General features: G+C 46.3%; 1 protein-coding gene across 7 annotated transcripts in view; it reads right to left on the reverse strand.

Annotated features, from left to right (window-relative positions):
- Positions 1–20,251, reverse strand: part of MAP7 (microtubule associated protein 7) — a 401,030-nt gene that overhangs the window by 204,569 nt on the left and 176,210 nt on the right. The window lies entirely within an intron of this gene.

Genomic DNA, 20,251 nt, shown 5'->3' on the forward strand with positions numbered 1-20,251 from the left:
CATTCTTCCAGAAAAGTATAGATAAGCAATCCACAGCCACATTGTAAAAGGCTGATCCACCTGTCTGCTGTCATCATTTACATAACTCCGAACCAATGGGCAAATATCCAAAGCAACTGGGGGAGGAGGAGGGGAAAACACAGAGTGAGGCATTCTGTGTTTATGAGACTCGAGGTGAGAGGTTGATCTTCCCCAGTTCTAGAGAAATCTGATGAGAACCTGCGTGGGAAGAACTAAAGCAGCAAAAGGAGTGGGTAAAGCTGCTATACCCTAGGAGTTGGACCCAATAAATATCAGGAGACCGCAAGCAAGAAGCTATTAAGCAGCTGTATAGACTGCCACCAGGACAATACTCCTGGGTGAGACTGGACATATTTGCAGTAACTGCCACTGATACTCTGCAGGGGCTGTTAAGCGGACTGGTAACTACCTGGCTTGTTATTCAATTGGCTACAATTTGTAATGGTTATGTACATTACTATATTACACTATTTATGTATTCTAAACAATAAAGTGTCCATTTATATATTTCTCTCCTCCCTACCTGTGTGATTGCTGAACCTAAGGATCATACTTAGCAAACTACAGTGCTAATACCCGGTATCCTTACAGTAGTCTTAGAGTATCAGACCTGAACAGGAATGGAAGTCAGGATAAGGCATTAAGCGGATAGTAAATGGATATCCTGCCCTGCAATGGCAGCAGGCACTTGCTGGAGGAGCTTACAATCAGGTGTACAGGAGTAGTATCTGCTTGTGAAGTGACTGCAGATACTGGTGATCGTTAACACCCTGCTAGCTAATGATAGATGGTATTTACACACAGGTATAGGTTGTACACTATGCAGGTTGAGTGATAATGCACACAAGTAAAAGATGTCTTCTGCAGGCTTTGAATGAATACACAAACGTGATGTATGTGCAGGTTTCTGATAAATAATAGCAGACTGGAACTGCACAGGATAGCAGTGGAGACTGCACAGGATAGCAGTGGATACGGTACAGGCTTTACTAGCAGGAGATAATGAGCAGTGTGTAAACTGCACAGATTGCAGCAGATAACTGCATGGGCTTCACTAGCTGGAGTTGATGAGGTTTTTTGGGAATGGCAAGGCCATTGTTTGCTTCTTCCAACACAGATTTACTGATCTCATTAGCAGGTAGGAGGTGGCCATTCTGAGTAAGCGCAGGCTTACTCAGATGGTCGATCCTTCCTCCATTTCGACCGGTGGTCATAATTAGTGATGAGCGGATTCGGTTTTACTCGGTTCTCAAAACCGAATCTTATTGGCTCACTGATGTCACGTGTTTTGGATAGCCAATAAGATTCGGTTTTGAGAACCGAGTAAAACCGAATCCGCTCATCACTAGACTCATAATGGTGATCCAATGCTGCCTTTTTGGGAATTGCACTCGTGTCTGAGATGCTGTCAGAAGGACTAGTCTTCCTGCAGTATTAGCATATTTGCGCACAGCAGCTGTGTTCAAAGGTGCAGCTGCTGTTCAAAAGCGTCCATCTCTGAATAAGGCCCGATGTTGGCTGGCACTGGCAAAACTGAATTTACTGCTTCATCGGGCCAGTGTGAATAAAGAGGACATGACCCAGTTTGACTTTAATTCTATTTCCAGTACATTTTTCCCCAAAATGTTAAAAATAGAAAAAAAATATCAAAGTTTAGAGAAACCAGCAAAACTATTTTTTCATACAGTTGAAAATGGGAAAAAGCGCATTTTTCCAAGCAATGATTATAACCAGCCAGGCTGCCTGTTCAATATCTCCAGCGAAAATGGCTGCATATCTCCATTTATTAACTATGGGCCTAATTCACGTTTGTAAGCAATGCCAATGTTCACACAACTAAGCAATTATCAGCAAACTGTACATGTGCAGCAATCGCAGTGTGAACGCGCAAGATTTTTTCTCTGAGTAATTGACAGAAATAAGTCATTTGGGGGAAATCACAGGGAGTGGCAGAGAAAATGCAGGTGTGTCATGGCCGTTTTTGAGGTGTGCATATACCGTCAGCTTCGATCATATACATACAAAAAAACAGAACCTGCGTTGTTACTGCGATGTCCAGTCTGCATAGCCATATGGCTACCCTAACAGTTGATGTTCCTTGTTATTGCGTATAGTCTGCGTATGTGTGCACCATTGTAAAGTAGTTTGCAATGGCTCCGGTGGGCGTCTACCTTCTTTTCTGGATGGCAGCTTCACTTACAATGATTTCTAAATACTCATAATCAGGGCTATTTGTTTTAGGCAGAGCATGTTCCTGAAGGTCTTTTGAAAAATTATGTTGTTATCAGGGGGTGTGGTATGCGTGACCGGCGGTCCCCTATACGGACGCCAGGATCCCGGCAGTGGAATCCTGGTGGTGGTGGTGGAGGTGGGTTGGCCGCAAGTGCAGCAAGCCCCTTGCGGGCTCACTGTGCTCACCACGCTGTGGGCTTGAGTTCTATTCCTACTTTATGGGCGTCGTGGACACCCACGAGTGGGAATGGTCCCTGTTGGTTGGAATGCCGACCGTCAGAATTGTGAGGGGGCGGGCTGTATGGGGAGGTTATGTGACCATCGGTCTCCTGACTGCCGGTCACTAAGCTACATCCTGTTATCAGGAATGGCGTTCCGGAGCTACCCTTCAGCAGGCCTGGCAACAGGAAGATACAACAGTGCCTGCCCCGCTACTGAAATGGGTACAGGCGAAAGAGGATCCCTTTCACCTCAAAACTCAGTGGCGCAATAAAGTTTTTTCCCAATTGGCACAGCGCACAAAGGGGGGAATTCAAATGTTTGAAAAGTTGGTTGGGTATCTGTTTATTCCGGTCTATTAGATAGGAAAAAACAGACACCCAACTGACTTTTCAAACATTTGAATTCCCCCCAAGATGTCATGATGCTGAGTCACCAGAGGGAAGCAGAGGAGAGGAACCACAATGAGAAGAGGAGACCAAGGTAACAGATTTGGTCTGGAGCTGAAGTGACACCAAACAATTAATCAAACATTCTGGCCTACATGAGGCAGCCAAAAAATACTTAGGCCCAGATTCATCAAGCTTTGGAGAGTGATAATTTGCACGGTGATAAAGTACCAACCAGCTCCTAACTGCCATATTAAAGGCTGTGTTTGAAAAATAACAGTTAGGAGCTGATTGGTTAGTACTTTGGGGGAGAAGTACTAACCAGTAAAAAAGAGTGGAGAAGTGAACCAGTGGAGAAGTTGCCCATGCCAACCAATCATCTGCTCTGTATAATTTTATAGTATGCAAATTATAAATGTTACTTCAATGTTGATTGGTTGCCATAGACAACATCTCCACTGGCTCATTTCTCCACTGTGTAGTACATCTCCCCATTATCACTGCGCACTTTATCACTCTCCAAGGCTTGATAAATTTGGGCTTTAGTATGTGGTTTGCTTTTCCGTGGGAGGGAATTAGTGTGGATACAGCTATTTAAATGTATTTTATTTAGATTTTTCAATGGATTTTATGTGGATACTGCTTTTCTTGAATATTTAGTATGGATTTTGGTTTTCTGCACTATATTTTTGTATTTTAATAGTTTTATATATTAGCATACTTTGACATGTTATAATAACGGGATGCAGTTAAGATCCTGCTGGACGGGATCCCGGCGGTCGGAATCCCGACCCCGGGAGCCCGATCGGCACAATCCTGACAGATTCTCCCTCTGTGGGTGTCCATGACACCCATAGAGGGAGAATAAATTAGTGTGCCGAGCGTAGCGAGGCACCGGGCCTGTAGCGTGGCGAGCGCAGCGAGCCCTCAAGGGGCTGCGTTGCGCTCGCACCCCTGTCGGGATTGTGCCGGTCGGGATCCCGGTGTCGGTATTATGACCGCCGGTATCTCGTACTGATCGCATAATAACGCCCACCCCATAGCCCAAACAATTACATATTTTTTTTACATTGGTTTACACACCAATTAATGCCCCACACCATTGTATCTTCACTCATTTCTGTCCCCCCAGGAGTTCCTGAAACTATTTTTCTAGGAAAATAGCACTGCTCATAATTTTATAATAATTAAGCTCCAGCCAAGCAGCAACTAAGCTTAAGATACAAACTGCAACAAAGCTGCAAGAGCATGAAGGCACAGTGGCATTGACAAGGCGGCTGCCCAGGGCCCTAACACATAGGACAGCTAGGGGTGATTTGGTTGGATGACTAACAAGACTGTCTGAAGGCTGCTGGTACCTTACCAACTTTTGTTGTCTTTCCCGGGGACCCCCGGGAAGGAGAAGCTGCTGGTCACTTCGGGGGGCGGGGACGAGCGCTTATGTCTAAGCTTCGCCCCCACTACAAGAACAATTCCTTATTATGAGACTAGGTTACTTTAAAGGCCCATACACACTGGGCGATTTTGAGCTGAAAGCAGATAACTTTTGGTGTGTTCAGCTCAAAGCCGCCCAGTGTGTATGCTCAAATGATGAGCGCTCCCGCTTCATCGCTGGCGGACGCCGTTCATCTACTGGTATTACCAGTAGATGAACGGTGAGGTGAGCGGCTTTCCATAGTGTCCTGCTATGGAAAGCTGCTCACCCCCGCTGACATCGCTGGGCAGGGGGGAAAGGCGCTCAGTGTGTATGCACTGAGCACTTTTCAGCCCAGCGATGTCAGCGATCATCGCTATGCATACATGCTGGGCAAAAACGCCCAGTGTGTATGCAGCTTAAGCGATCTGCAGCTCTAACTGCAAGATCTTGTCTGGGTTTGATGAGCTGGCTCTTCTATTCTTAATATCTTTTCAGTTCCTGGGGCCCCTACAGGCTCCATAGCTAGTAACAACATATTGTGAGTCCACTCACCCCTTCTCCCTGTTTGTTTCTTTTTTTCTAGATCTCAGACATGTACAAGACTGCTTATCATCAGTTCCTTTTCTTCTAACATATTGATATCTATTTAGATTTGATATGTTTTTATACAATGTTGTTTATAAGACAATAAAAATGAAATAAATAAAAACATACACACCATCTACACTTGTTTCCTTAACCACCCAGCACAAATGACACTGAAGGAATGCTGAATTACTTAAACACGTTTTTTGTTACCTTTCTGAGCCATATAGAGGTACAGTATGATCATTATTTTTATGGTGTATCCCCACCTTTGAGATTTTGAGGTTTTTCTGGATGTAGCAATGACATACGCCCAAATGCTAGAAAACATCCAAACTCCCAATCATCTGTGGGACAGTCACCATTTGAGGCCATTCACTGCTGCCATGATAGGGAGTTTATTGTCCTGATCTGCCACAGAGTTGGAAGGCATGACCCATTCATGCTGCTTTGCATGGCAGGGCAGCAGTGAATCGGTGACACATGCACCTGCCACTGGCGCACACGGCTTAAAAAGATGCAATAGGAAGAGGACAAGACGGAAGGCAGTGGTTGTCTAGTGCAAGGTAAAACCCCAGAGATGTATGTATAGAGCTCATTATTCACTACAGACACACAAAATCAGATGTTGTTAACAATTAACGTTAACTATTCAGTAAAAGACCTTTCAGACTGCCAGTAATAACCCGGGTTATTGCACGTGAACACGCAGCAACCCAGGTTGCTGTGCAGCCTGAAAGGGTCCAGATGAAATAACCCCCGGGGATGAACCACCCAGCATATCACGACCGGGTATGGAGCAGGGTTAAACACAGGTTCAACCTGGGTTGCGGTGCCTTGTGAACAGGTAAGCTGGGTCAATGCGACCTTGGACCTGTTCACAGCAATGGAACAGACTCTGCCCGTGTCTACGGTGATTTAATCGACCTGTTAATAAGCCTATTCGGGCTGCCAGTCTGAAAGGGGTCTCAGCTAGGTCGCACCCAATTTGGACCCCCGTACAAAATCCTGGTATAAGTTAAGGCAGCCATATACTGTGCAATTATAAAACAGACTGATAATTGCACACTGACCACTTTATTTATTATATTTATTTATTATTTATTTATTAACAATTTCTTATATAGCGCAGCAAATTCCGTTGCGCTTTACAATTGGAAACAACAATGATATAACAAAACTGGGTAATAACAAACAGTCATAGAGGTAGGAAGGCCCTGCTCGCAAGCTTACAATCTATAGGGAAATAGGCATCTATATACAAGGAAAGGTGCTATCTATTGCATAGTTGTCCACCAGATTGCAAAGGTTCTTGGTGGGCTGTATGATATGGTCATACAGCAATGACGACCTGGGGTCGAGAAGAAGGGTGAGTGAAGAATGAGAAGAAATGTGAGGATATGTGTGGACTGTGCAGAGTGGATGCAATTTGATAGGAAGGTTTATGAAAGTTATGTGGGTGATTCTGGAATTTGATATGCTTGCCTGAAGAGGTGAGTTTTCAGGGAACGCTTGATGGTTTGGAGACTAGAGGAGAGTCTTCTTGTGCATGGTAGGGCATTCCACAGAGTGGGTGCAGCCTGATGAAAGATCTGCAATCGTGAGTGGGAGTGAGTAATGAGTGCGGATGAGAGAAGCAGATCTGTGAAGAATGATGATGTCGGGTTGGGAGATATTTTGAGATAAGCGAAGTGATGTACGTTGGTGTAGTTTGGTTAATGGCCTTGTGTGTGAGTAAAAGTATTTTATATTGAATATGGTAGAACACAGGTAACCAATGGAGGGACTGACAGAGTGGATCTACAGACGATGAACGTCTAGTGAGGAAGATTAGCCTCGCAGCTGCATTCAGAATGAATTGTAGTGGTGAAAGTATCATTTTGGGAAGACCAGTTAGGAGACTATTACAATAATCAATGCAGGAGACAATGAGAGCATGGATTAGAGTTTTAGCAGTGTCTTGTGTAAGGTATGGTCGTATTTTGGATATGTTTTTGAGATGCATGTAACATGATTTTGAGACAGATTAAATTTGGGGAACAAAGGACAGATCAGAGCCAAGGATGACAGCTAGGCAGCGAGTTTGTGGGGTAGAGTAGATTGTTGAGTTTTCAACAGTGATAGAGATGTCAGGTTGGTACCTACTATTGGCCGGTGGAAATATAATTAACTCTGTTTTTGAAATATTAAGTTTGAGGTGGCGAGATGTCATCCAAGATGAAATGGCAGAAAGGCATTCAGTGACACGGCCCAGTACAGATAGGGACAAATCAGGGGAGGACAGGCAGATTTGAGTATCATCTGCGTACAGATGATACTGAAATCCAAAAGAGCTGATTTGTTTACCAAGAGATGTGCTATAGATAGAAAAAAGCAGAGGACCAAAGATTGAGCCTTGCGGTACTCCAACTGAAAGGTAGCGAAGAGGAGGTAGATTCAAAGAAGCAAACACTGAAGGAGCGATTAGATTGATAGGATAGGAACCAAGAAAGTACTGTGTCTTTAAGACCTAGGGATTGTAGTGTTTGTATGAGAAGACAGTGGTCAACAGTGTCAAAGGCAGCAGATAGATCTAGAAGAATAAGTAGTGAGAAATGGGCTTTAGACTTCATAGTGACCAAATCATTAGAGATGAGCGGGTTCGGTTCCTCGGAATCCGAACCCCCCCGAACTTCAGCCTTTTTACACGGGTCCGAGGCAGACTCGGATCTTCCCGCCTTGCTCGGTTAACCCGAGCGCGCCCGAACGTCATCATCCCGCTGTCGGATTCTCGCGAGGCTCGGATTCTATCGCGAGACTCGGATTCTATATAAGGAGCCGCGCGTCGCCGCCATTTTCACACGTGCATTGAGATTGATAGGGAGAGGACGTGGCTGGCGTCCTCTCCGTTAGAATAGATAGAGACACTTGAGTTGATTTACTACTAACTTAGTAATTTTGTGGAGCATTAGGAGTACTCAGAGTGCAGAGTTTTGCTGATAGTTACTAGTGACCACCACCAGTTTTATTTATTATTTAATATAATCCGTTCTCTGCCTGAAAAAAAACGATACACAGTCACATACCATATCTGTGCTCAGCCTCAGTGTGCTGCATGATAATATCATCTATGTATATCTGACTGTGCTGAGTGCTCACTGCTCACACAGCTGAATTGTGGGGGAGACTGGGGTGCAGTTATAGCAGGAGTACAGTGCACACTTTTGCTGCCAGTGTGACTGACCAGTGACCACCAGTATATTGTCTGCCTGAAAAAGTTAAACACTCCTGTGGTGTTTTTTTTTTTAATTCTATAAACGCATTCTGCTGACAGTGTCCAGCAGGTCCGTCATTCATTATATTATATAAATATTTACCTGCAGTAGTGTTATATTTTTTTTGTTCATCTCTATCATCTTTATCATCTCTATATTAGCAGACGCAGTACGGTAGTCCACGGCTGTGGCTACCTCTGTGTCGTCAGTGCTCGTCCATAATTGTATACCTACCTGTGGAGGGGGTTTTTTTTCTATCTTCTTCATACTAGTAGTTTAGGAGTCTGCTGACAGTGTCCAGCAGGTCCGTCATTATATTATATATACCTGCAGTAGTGATATATATATATTTTTTATATCATTATCATCTCTATACTAGCAGACGCAGTACGGTAGTCCACGGCTGTAGCTACCTCTGTGTCGTCAGTGCTCGTCCATAATTGTATACCTACCTGTGGTGGGGTTTTTTTTTCTATCTTCTTCATACTAGTAGTTTAGGAGTCTGCTGACAGTGTCCAGCAGGTCCGTCATTATATTATATATACCTGCAGTAGTGATATATATATATTTTTTATATCATTATCATCTCTATACTAGCAGACGCAGTACGGTAGTCCACGGCTGTAGCTACCTCTGTGTCGTCAGTGCTCGTCCATAATTGTATACCTACCTGTTGTGGGTTTTTTTTTTCTATCTTCTTCATACTAGTAGTAGGAGTCTGCTGACAGTGTCCAGCAGGTCCGTCATTATATTATATATACCTGCAGTAGTGATATATATATATTTTTTATATCATTATCATCTCTATACTAGCAGACGCAGTACGGTAGTCCACGGCTGTAGCTACCTCTGTGTCGTCAGTCACTCGTAATCCATAAGTATACTAGTATCCATCCATCTCCATTGTTTACCTGAGGTGCCTTTTAGTTGTGCCTATTAAAATATGGAGAACAAAAATATTGAGGTTCCAAAAATAGGGAAAGATCAAGATCCACTTCCACCTCGTGCTGAAGCTGCTGCCACTAGTCATGGCCGAGACGATGAAATTCCATGAACGTCGTCTGCCAAGGCCGATGCCCAATGTCATAGTACAGAGCATGTAAAATCCAAAACACAAAATATCAGTAAAAAAAGGACTCAAAAATCTAAAATAAAATCGGAGGAGAAGCGTAAACTTGCCAATATGCCATTTACCACACGGAGTGGCAAGGAACGGCTGAGGCCCTGGCCTATGTTCATGGCTAGTAGTTCAGCTTCACATGAGGATGGAAGCACTCAGTCTCTCGCTAGAAAAATAAAAAGACTTAAGCTGGCAAAAGCACAGCAAAGAACTGTGCGTTCTTCGAAATCACAAATCCACAAGGAGAGTCCAATTGTGTCGGTTGCGATGCCTGACCTTCCCAACACTGGACGTGAAGAGCATGCGCCTTCCACCATTTGCACGCCCCCTGCAAGTGCTGGAAGGAGCACCCGCAGTCCAGTTCCTGATAGTCAGATTGAAGATGTCAGTGTTGAAGTACACCAGGATGAGGAGGATATGGGTGTTGCTGGCGCTGGGGAGGAAATTGACAAGGAGGATTCTGATGGTGAGGTGGTTTGTTTAAGTCAGGCACCCGGGGAGACACCTGTTGTCCGTGGGAGGAATATGGCCATTGACATGCCTGGTGAAAATACAAAAAAAATCAGCTCTTCGGTGTGGAAGTATTTCAACAGAAATGCGGACAACAGGTGTCAAGCCGTGTGTTGCCTTTGTCAAGCTGTAATAAGTAGGGGTAAGGACGTTAACCACCTCGGAACATCCTCCCTTATACGTCACCTGCAGCGCATTCATCATAAGTCAGTGACAAGTTCAAAAACTTTGGGCGACAGCGGAAGCAGTCCACTGACCAGTAAATCCCTTCCTCTTGTAACCAAGCTCACGCAAACCACCCCACCAACTCCCTCAGTGTCAATTTCCTCCTTCCCCAGGAATGCCAATAGTCCTGAAGGCCATGTCACTGGCAATTCTGACGAGTCCTCTCCTGCCTGGGATTCCTCCGATGCATCCTTGAGTGTAACGCCTACTGCTGCTGGCGCTGCTGTTGTTGCTGCTGGGAGTCGATGGTCATCCCAGAGGGGAAGTCGTAAGACCACTTTTACTACTTCCACCAAGCAATTGACTGTCCAACAGTCCTTTGCGAGGAAGATGAAATATCACAGCAGTCATCCTGCTGCAAAGCGGATAACTGAGGCCTTGGCATCCTGGGCGGTGAGAAACGTGGTTCCGGTATCCATCATTACTGCAGAGCCAACTATAGACTTGTTTGAGGTACTGTGTCCCCGGTACCAAATACCATCTAGGTTCCATTTCTCTAGGCAGGCGATACCGAAAATGTACACAGACCTCAGAAAAAGACTCACCAGTGTCCTAAAAAATGCAGTTGTACCCAATGTCCACTTAACCACGGACATGTGGACAAGTGGAGCAGGGCAGACTCAGGACTATATGACTGTGACAGCCCACTGGGTAGATGTATTGACTCCCGCCGCAAGAACAGCAGCGGCGGCACCAGTAGCAGCATCTCGCAAACGCCAACTCTTTCCTAGGCAGGCTACACTTTGTATCACCGCTTTCCAGAATACGCACACAGCTAAAAACCTCTTACGGCAACTGAGGAAGATCATCGCAGAATGGCTTACCCCAATTGGACTCTCCTGTGGATTTGTGGCATCGGACAACGCCAGCAATATTGTGTGTGCATTAAATCTGGGCAAATTCCAGCACGTCCCATGTTTTGCACATACCTTGAATTTGGTGGTGCAGAATTATTTAAAAAACGACAGGGGAGTGCAAGAGATGCTGTCGGTGGCCAGAAGAATTGCGGGACACTTTCGGCGTACAGGCACCACGTACAGAAGACTGGAGCAACACCAAAAACGCCTGAACCTGCCCTGCCATCATCTGAAGCAAGAAGTGGTAACGAGGTGGAATTCAACCCTCTATATGCTTCAGAGGTTGGAGGAGCAGCAAAAGGCCATTCAAGCCTATACAACTGACCACGATATAGGAGGTGGAATGCACCTGTCTCAAGCGCAGTGGAGAATGATTTCAACGTTGTGCAAGGTTCTGCAACCTTTTGAACTTGCCACACGTGAAGTCAGTTCAGACACTGTCAGCCTGAGTCAGGTCATTCCCCTCATCAGGCTTTTGCAGAAGAAGCTGGAGACATTGAAGGAGGAGCTAACACAGAGCGATTCCGCTAGGCATGTGGGACTTGTGGATGGAGCCCTTAATTCGCTTAACAAGGATTCACGGGTGGTCAATCTGTTGAAATCAGAGCACTACATTTTGGCCACCGTGCTCGATCCTAGATTTAAAACCTACGTTGTATCTCTCTTTCCGGCAGACACAAGTCTGCAGGGGTTCAAAGAACTGCTGGTGAGAAAATTGTCAAGTCAAGCGGAACGCGACCTGTCAACATCTCCTCCTTCACATTCTCCCGCAACTGGGGGTGCGAGGAAAAATAAGATTTTACTTACCGATAAATCTATTTCTCGGAGTCCGTAGTGGATGCTGGGGTTCCTGAAAGGACCATGGGGAATAGCGGCTCCGCAGGAGACAGGGCACAAAAAGTAAAGCTTTTTCCGATCAGGTGGTGTGCACTGGCTCCTCCCCCTATGACCCTCCTCCAGACTCCAGTTAGGTACTGTGCCCGGACGAGCGTACACAATAAGGGAGGATTTTGAATCCCGGGTAAGACTCATACCAGCCACACCAATCACACCGTACAACTTGTGATCTAAACCCAGTTAACAGTATGATAACAGCGGAGCCTCTGAAAGATGGCTTCCAACAACAATAACCCGAATAAGTTAACAATAACTATGTACAATTTATGCAGATAATCCGCACTTGGGATGGGCGCCCAGCATCCACTACGGACTCCGAGAAATAGATTTATCGGTAAGTAAAATCTTATTTTCTCTATCGTCCTAGTGGATGCTGGGGTTCCTGAAAGGACCATGGGGATTATACCAAAGCTCCCAAACGGGCGGGAGAGTGCGGATGACTCTGCAGCACCGAATGAGAGAACTCCAGGTCCTCCTTAGCCAGAGTATCAAATTTGTAAAATTTTACAAACGTGTTCTCCCCTGACCACGTAGCTGCTCGGCAAAGTTGTAATGCCGAGACCCCTCGGGCAGCCGCCCAAGATGAGCCCACCTTCCTTGTGGAGTGGGCCTTTACAGATTTAGGCTGTGGCAGGCCTGCCACAGAATGTGCCAGTTGGATTGTGCTACAGATCCAACGAGCAATCGTCTGCTTAGACGCAGGAGCACCCATCTTGTTGGGTGCATACAATATAAACAACGAGTCAGATTTTCTGACTCCAGCTGTTCTTGCAATATATATTTTTAATGCTCTGACAACGTCCAGTAACTTGGAGTCCTCCAAGTCACTTGTAGCCGCAGGCACTACAATAGGCTGGTTCAGATGAAATGCTGACACCACCTTAGGGAGAAAATGCGGACGAGTCCGCAGTTCTGCCCTGTCCGAATGGAAAATCAGATATGGGCTTTTGTAAGATAAAGCTGCCAATTCTGACACTCTCCTGGCAGAAGCCAGGGCTAGAAGCATGGTCACTTTCCAAGTGAGATATTTCAAATCCACCTTATTTAGTGGTTCAAACCAATGAGATTTTAGAAAATCCAAAACTACATTGAGATCCCACGGTGCCACTGGAGGCACCACAGGAGGCTGTATATGCAGCACTCCCTTCACAAAGGTCTGGACTTCAGGGACTGAAGCCAATTCTTTTTGAAAGAAAATCGACAGGGCCGAAATTTGAACCTTAATAGATCCCAATTTGAGACCCATAGACAATCCTGATTGCAGGAAATGTAGGAATCGACCCAGTTGAAATTCCTCCGTCGGAGCACTCCGATCTTCGCACCACGCAACATATTTTCGCCAAATTCGGTGATAATGTTGCACGGTTACTTCTTTCCTTGCTTTAATCAAAGTAGGAATGACTTCTTCCGGCATGCCTTTTTCCATTAGGATCCGGCGTTCAACCGCCATGCCGTCAAACGCAGCCGCGGTAAGTCTTGAAACAGACAGGGACCCTGCTGAAGCAAGTCCCTCCTTAGAGGTAGAGGCCACGGATCTTCCGTGATCATCTCTTGAAGTTCCGGGTACCAAGTCCTTCTTGGCCAATCCGGAACCACTAGTATCGTTCTTACGCCTCTTTGCCGTATAATTCTCAATACTTTTGGTATGAGAGGCAGAGGAGGAAACACATACACCGACTGGTACACCCAAGGCGTTACCAGCGCGTCCACAGCTATTGCCTGCGGATCTCTTTACCTGGCGCAATACCTGTCCAGTTTTTTGTTGAGGCGAGACGCCATCATGTCCACCATTGGTCTTTCCCAACGGGTTACCAGCATGTGGAAGACTTCTGGATGAAGTCCCCACTCTCCCGGGTGAAGATCGTGTCTGCTGAGGAAGTCTGCTTCCCAGTTGTCCACTCCCGGGATGAACACTGCTGATAGCGCTATCACATGATTCTCTGCCCAGCGAAGAATCCTTGCAGCTTCTGCCATTGCACTCCTGCTTCTTGTGCCGCCCTGTCTGTTCACATGGGCGACTGCCGTGATGTTGTCCGACTGGATCAACACCGGTTTTCCCTGAAGCAGAGGTTCTGCCTGGCTTAGAGCATTGTATATTGCTCTTAGTTCCAGAATGTTTATGTGAAGAGACGTTTCCAGGCTCGTCCATACTCCCTGGAAGTTTCTTCCTTGTGTGACTGCTCCCCAGCCTCTCAGGCTGGCGTCCGTGGTCACCAGGATCCAATCCTGTATGCCGAATCTGCGGCCCTCCAATAGATGAGGACTCTGCAACCACCACAGAAGAGACACCCTTGTCCTTGGAGACAGGGTTATCCGTAGGTGCATCTGAAGATGCGACCCTGACCATTTGTCCAACAGATCCCTTTGGAAAATTCTTGCGTGGAATCTGCCGAATGGAATTGCTTCGTAAGAAGCCACCATTTTTCCCAGGACTCTTGTGCATTGATGTACAGACACCTTTCCTGGTTTTAGGAGGTTCCTGACAAGCTCGGATAACTCCTTGGCTTTTTCCTCCGGGAGAAAAACCTTTTTCTGAACCGTGTCCAGAATCATCCCTAGGAACAGCAGACGAGTTGTCGGCATTAACTGGGATTTTGGAATATTTAGAATCCACCCGTGCTGTTTTAGCACTTCTTGAGACAGTGCTAATCCCATCTCTAGCTGTTCTCTGGACCTCGCCCTTATTAGGAGATCGTCCAAGTATGGGATAATTAATACGCCTTTTTTTCGAAGAAGAATCATCATCTCGGCCATTACCTTTGTAAAGATCCGAGGTGCCGTGGACAATCCGAACGGCAGCGTCTGAAACTGATAGTGACAGTTTTGTACCACGAACCTGAGGTACCCCTGGTGTGAGGGGTAAATTGGAACGTGGAGATACGCATCCTTGATGTCCAAGGATACCATAAAGTCCCCCTCTTCCAGGTTCGCTATCACTGCTCTGAGTGACTCCATTTTGAACTTGAACTTCTTTATGTACAGGTTCAAGGACTTCAGATTTAGAATAGGCCTTACCGAGCCATCCGGCTTCGGTACCACAAAAAGAGTGGAATAATACCCCTTCCCTTGTTGTAGAAGAGGTACCTTGACTATCACCTGCTGAGCGTACAGCTTGTGAATGGCTTCCAAAACCGTCTCCCTTTCGGAGGGGGACGTTGGTAAAGCAGACTTCAGGAAACGGCGAGGTGGATCCGTCTCTAATTCCAACCTGTACCCTTGAGATATTATCTGCAGGATCCAGGGATCTACCTGCGAGTGAGCCCACTGCGCGCTGTAATTTTTGAGACGACCGCCCACCATCCCCGAGTCCGCTTGAGAAGCCCCAGCGTCATGCTGAGGCTTTTGTAGAAGCCGGGGAGGGCTTCTGTTCCTGGGAAGGAGCTGCGTGTTGCTGTCTCTTCCCTCGACCTTTGCCTCGTGGCAGATATGAATAGCCCTTTGCTCTCTTATTTTTAAAGGAACGAAAGGGCTGCGGTTGAAAAGTCGGTGCCTTTTTCTGTGGGGGAGTGACTTGAGGTAGAAAGGTGGATTTCCCGGCTGTAGCCGTGGCCACCAAATCTGATAGACCGACTCCAAATAACTCCTCCCCTTTATACGGCAAAACTTCCATATGCCGTTTTGAATCCGCATCACCTGACCACTGTCGCGTCCATAAAGCTCTTCTGGCCGAAATGGACATAGCACTTACCCGTGATGCCAGTGTGCAGATATCCCTCTGTGCATCACGCATATAAAGAAATGCATCCTTTATTTGTTCTAACGACAGTAAAATATTGTCCCTGTCCAGGGTATCAATATTTTCAATCAGGGACTCTGACCAAACTACCCCAGCACTGCCCATCCAGGCAGTCGCTACAGCTGGTCGTAGTATAACACCTGCATGTGTGTATATACTTTTTTGGATATTTTCCATCCTCCTATCTGATGGATCTTTAAGTGCGGCCGTCTCAGGAGAGGGTAACGCCACTTGTTTAGATAAGCGTGTTAGCGCCTTGTCCACCCTAGGAGGTGTTTCCCAGCGCTCCCTAACCTCTGGCGGGAAAGGGTATAATGCCAATAATTTCTTTGAAATTATCAGTTTTTTATCAGGGGCAACCCACGCTTCATTACACACGTCATTTAATTCTTCTGATTCAGGAAAAACTATAGGAAGTTTTTTCATACCCCACATAATACCCTGTTTAGTGGTACCTGTAGTATCAGCTAAATGTAACGCCTCCTTCATTGCCAAAATCATATAACGTGTGGCCCTACTGGAAAATACGGTTGATTCGTCACCGTCACCACTGGAGTCATCGCCTGTGTCTGGGTCTGTGTCGACCGACTGAGGCAAAGGGCGTTTCACAGCCCCTGACGGTGTTTGAGTCGCCTGGACAGGCACTAATTGATTGTCCGGCCGCCTCATGTCGTCAAACGACTGCTTTAGCGTGTTGACATTATCCCGTAGTTCCAAAAATAAAGGCATCCATTCCGGTGTCGACTCCCTAGGGGGTGACATCCTCATATTTGGCAATTGCTCCGCCTCCACACCAATATCGTCCTCATACATGTCGACACACACGTACCGACACACAGCAGACACACAGGGAATGCTCCTAACGAAGACAGGACCCACTAGCCCTTTGGGGAGACAGAGGGAGAGTTTGCCAGCACACACCAAAAGCGCTATATATATATCAGGGATAGCCTTATAATAAGTGCTCCCTTATAGCTGCTTTGTTATATCAAATTATCGCCATAAATGTGCCCCCCCCTCTCTGTTTTACCCTGTTTCTGTAGTGCAGTGCAGGGGAGAGACTTGGGAGCCGTCCTGACCAGCGGAACTGTGAGAGGAAATGGCGCCGTGTGCTGAGGAGATAGGCCCCGCCCCTTTTCTGGCGGGCTCGTCTCCCGCTATTTAGAGAAATCAGGCAGGGGTTAAATATCTCCATATAGCCTCTAGGGCTATATGTGAGGTATTTTTAGCCTTTATAGGTAATCATTTTGCCTCCCAGGGCGCCCCCCTCCCAGCGCCCTGCACCCTCAGTGACTGCCGTGTGAAGTGTGCTGAGAGGAAAATGGCGCACAGCTGCAGTGCTGTGCGCTACCTTTTGAAGACTGCAGGAGTCTTCAGCCGCCGATTCTGGACCTCTTCTGTCTTCAGCATCTGCAAGGGGGCCGGCGGCGTGGCTCCGGTGACCATCCAGGCTGTACCCGTGATCGTCCCTCTGGAGCTTGATGTCCAGTAGCCAAGAAGCCAATCCATCCTGCACGCAGGTGAGTTGACTCCTTCTCCCCTCAGTCCCTCGCTGCAGTGATCCTGTTGCCAGCAGGAATCACTGTAAAATAAAAAACCTAGCTAAACTTTTTCTAAGCAGCTCTTTAGGAGAGCCACCTAGATTGCACCCTTCTCGGCCGGGCACAAAAATCTAACTGGAGTCTGGAGGAGGGTCATAGGGGGAGGAGCCAGTGCACACCACCTGATCGGAAAAAGCTTTACTTTTTGTGCCCTGTCTCCTGCGGAGCCGCTATTCCCCATGGTCCTTTCAGGAACCCCAGCATCCACTAGGACGATAGAGAAAGGCTCAGAATTCCGAGCCCACCCGCTGGCGGTGATGCAGGGCAGTCTGGAGCGACTGCTGATGCTGACATCTGGTCCGGACTGAAGGACCTGCCAACGATTACGGACATGTCGTCTACTGTCACTGCATATGATTCTCTCAACATTGAAAGAATGGTGGAGGATTATATGAGTGACCGCATCCAAGTAGGCACGTCAGACAGTCCGTACGTATACTGGCAGGAAAAAGAGGCAATTTGGAGGCCCTTGCACAAACTGGCTTTATTCTACCTAAGTTGCCCTCCCACAAGTGTGTACTCCGAAAGAGTGTTTAGTGCCGCCGCTCACCTTGTCAGCAATCGGCGTACGAGGTTACTTCCAGAAAATGTGGAGAAGATGATGTTCATTAAAATGAATTATAATCCATTCCTCCGTGGAGACATTCACCAGCAGCAATTGCCTCCACAAAGTACACAGGGAGCTGTGATGGTGGATTCCAGTGGGGACGAATTGATAATCTGTGAGGAGGGGGATGTACACGGTGATGAATCAGAGGATGATGATGAGGTGGACATCTTGCCTCTGTAGAGCCAGTTTGTGCAAGGAGAGATTAATTGCTTCTTTTTTGGTGGGGGTCCAAACCAACCCGTCATTTCAGTCACAGTCGTGTGGCAGACCCTGTCACTGAAATGATGGGTTGGTTAAAGTGTGCATGTCCTGTTTATACAACATAAGGGTGGGTGGGAGGGCCCAAGGACAATTCCATCTTGCACCTCTTTTTTCTTTCATTTTTCTTTGCGTCATGTGCTGTTTGGGGAGTGTTTTTTGGAAGGGCCATCCTGCGTGACACTGCAGTGCCACTCCTAGATGGGCCAGGTGTTTGTGTCGGCCACTAGGGTCGCTTATCTTAGTCACACAGCTACCTCATTGCGCCTCTTTTTTTTCTTCTTTGCGTCATGTGCTGTTTGGGGAGTATTTTTTGGAAGGGCCATCCTGCGTGACACTGCAGTGCCACTCCTAGATGGGCCAGGTGTTTGTGTCGGCCACTAGGGTCACTTATCTTACTCACACAGCTACCTCATTGCGCCTCTTTTTTTCTTTGCGTCATGTGCTGTTTGGGGGGTGTTTTTTGGAAGGGCCAACCTGCGTGACACTGCAGTGCCACTCCTAGATGGGCCAGGTGTTTGTGTCGGCCACTTGGGTCGCTGAGCTTAGTCATCCAGCGACCTCGGTGCAAATTTTAGGACTAAAAATAATATTGTGAGGTGTGAGGTGTTCAGAATAGACTGAAAATGAGTGGAAATTATGGTTATTGAGGTTAATAATACTTTGGGATCAAAATGACCCCCAAATTCTATGATTTAAGCTGTTTTTTAGGGTTTTTTGAAAAAAACACCCGAATCCAAAACACACCCGAATCCGACAAAAAAAATTCGGTGAGGTTTTGCCAAAACGCGTTCGAACCCAAAACACAGCCACGGAACCGAACCCAAAACCCGAAAAATTTCCGGTGCACATCTCTACAAATCATCAACCACTTTAGTCAGTGCTGTCTCTGTGGAGTGTTGGGAACGGAAGCCTGACTGAAGTGGGTCCAATAAATTGTGTGAGTTAAGAAAGTGTATGAGTCAAGCGTAGGCAAGTCTCCCAAGTAGCTTAGAGAGACAAGGGAGCTGAGAGACAGGGCGGTAGTTTGAGAGAGTGTTAGGGTCAGAATTTATTTTTTTTCAAAATGGGAGTAATCACTGCATGCTTGAACAGTGAAGGAAAAATACCAGGAGAGAGAGAGAGAGAGAGAGAGAGATTACAGATGTTAGTTAAGGTAGGGATGAGCACCGGAGACAGAGCTTTACTTATTTGTGAGGGTAAAGGATCAAGAGGAGAGGTAGTAGAGAAGCAGGATGAGAAGAGTGATGATACTTAATCTTCATTTGTGGGATCAAATGAAGAGAGTGCCAGAGGGTTCAGGTAAAGAACTGAGCAGGTCACTGGCTACCGAAGAGCATACCATTTCATCTGAGGAAGTCACTTGAAATACGAGATTTACGAACTGACGTTCAAGTTTACATGTGTGTTTTTGTAGTTGTCCTATTAATTTAGAGTGCCATGGATGACATCTAGGCCTACGTGGAGTTTGATGGGTAGCTGGAGCCACTTCCTTAAGGGCTAGTTTTTAGCATTTTTTTTAGCAGTTGGGCAAAATCATGTGCACTGCAGGGGAGGCAGATTTAACATGTGCAGAGACAGTTAGATTTGGGTGTGGTGTGTTCAATCTGCAAATAAAGCAGCCAGTATTTACCCTGTACAGAAATAAAATAACCCACCCAAATCTAACTCTTTCACACATGTTATATCTGCCTCCCCTGTAATGCCCATGGTTTTGCCCAACTGCTAAAAAAAAAAATCCTGCTGCGATCAACTTGGAATTACCCCCTATGTGTGCTTACAATTTTGGCTTATGTGAGATTTTGGCTTATGTGAGATGTAATTGATATGCGAGATGAACTAGATAGTACACCGATCTAGCAAGTATTGACTTGGCTGCACGGTCTATCTTTTCTTGCGATGCCGACCTGGCGGGACCGCGCATCGGGATCGCAAGGTGACTTTCACCTTGCGATCTGCACTAACTTTTCTTGCGATTTTGACTATATAGTCAAAATTGAAAGAAAATATCTCACCGTGTGTACACACTCTAACAGTGAGCCTGCAGCACATTGCCATTTATAATACAAAACACTACAGCTATTGTATACCCAGGCAAAAGATATTATACACTTATCAGCTATAGTGCTTGAAGGAAAATGTCCTATTAGACAGCTGAGGTACTGGCCTTGTAGATGAAATTTTGACATAAAACAAGCCAAGGGTTACCCTGCATTCCGAAACCCAAATAAATGATGTTTATTCTGTATGAGGAGAGGCAGCGACAAGTCCTGGAAGTCTTGAGCAGGTCTAGTAACCAGTTGCATTGGTCAGGGCACCT

The sequence above is a fragment of the Pseudophryne corroboree genome, chromosome 4, assembly GCF_028390025.1.
Source record: "Pseudophryne corroboree isolate aPseCor3 chromosome 4, aPseCor3.hap2, whole genome shotgun sequence".
Taxonomy (NCBI): Eukaryota; Metazoa; Chordata; class Amphibia; order Anura; family Myobatrachidae; genus Pseudophryne; species Pseudophryne corroboree.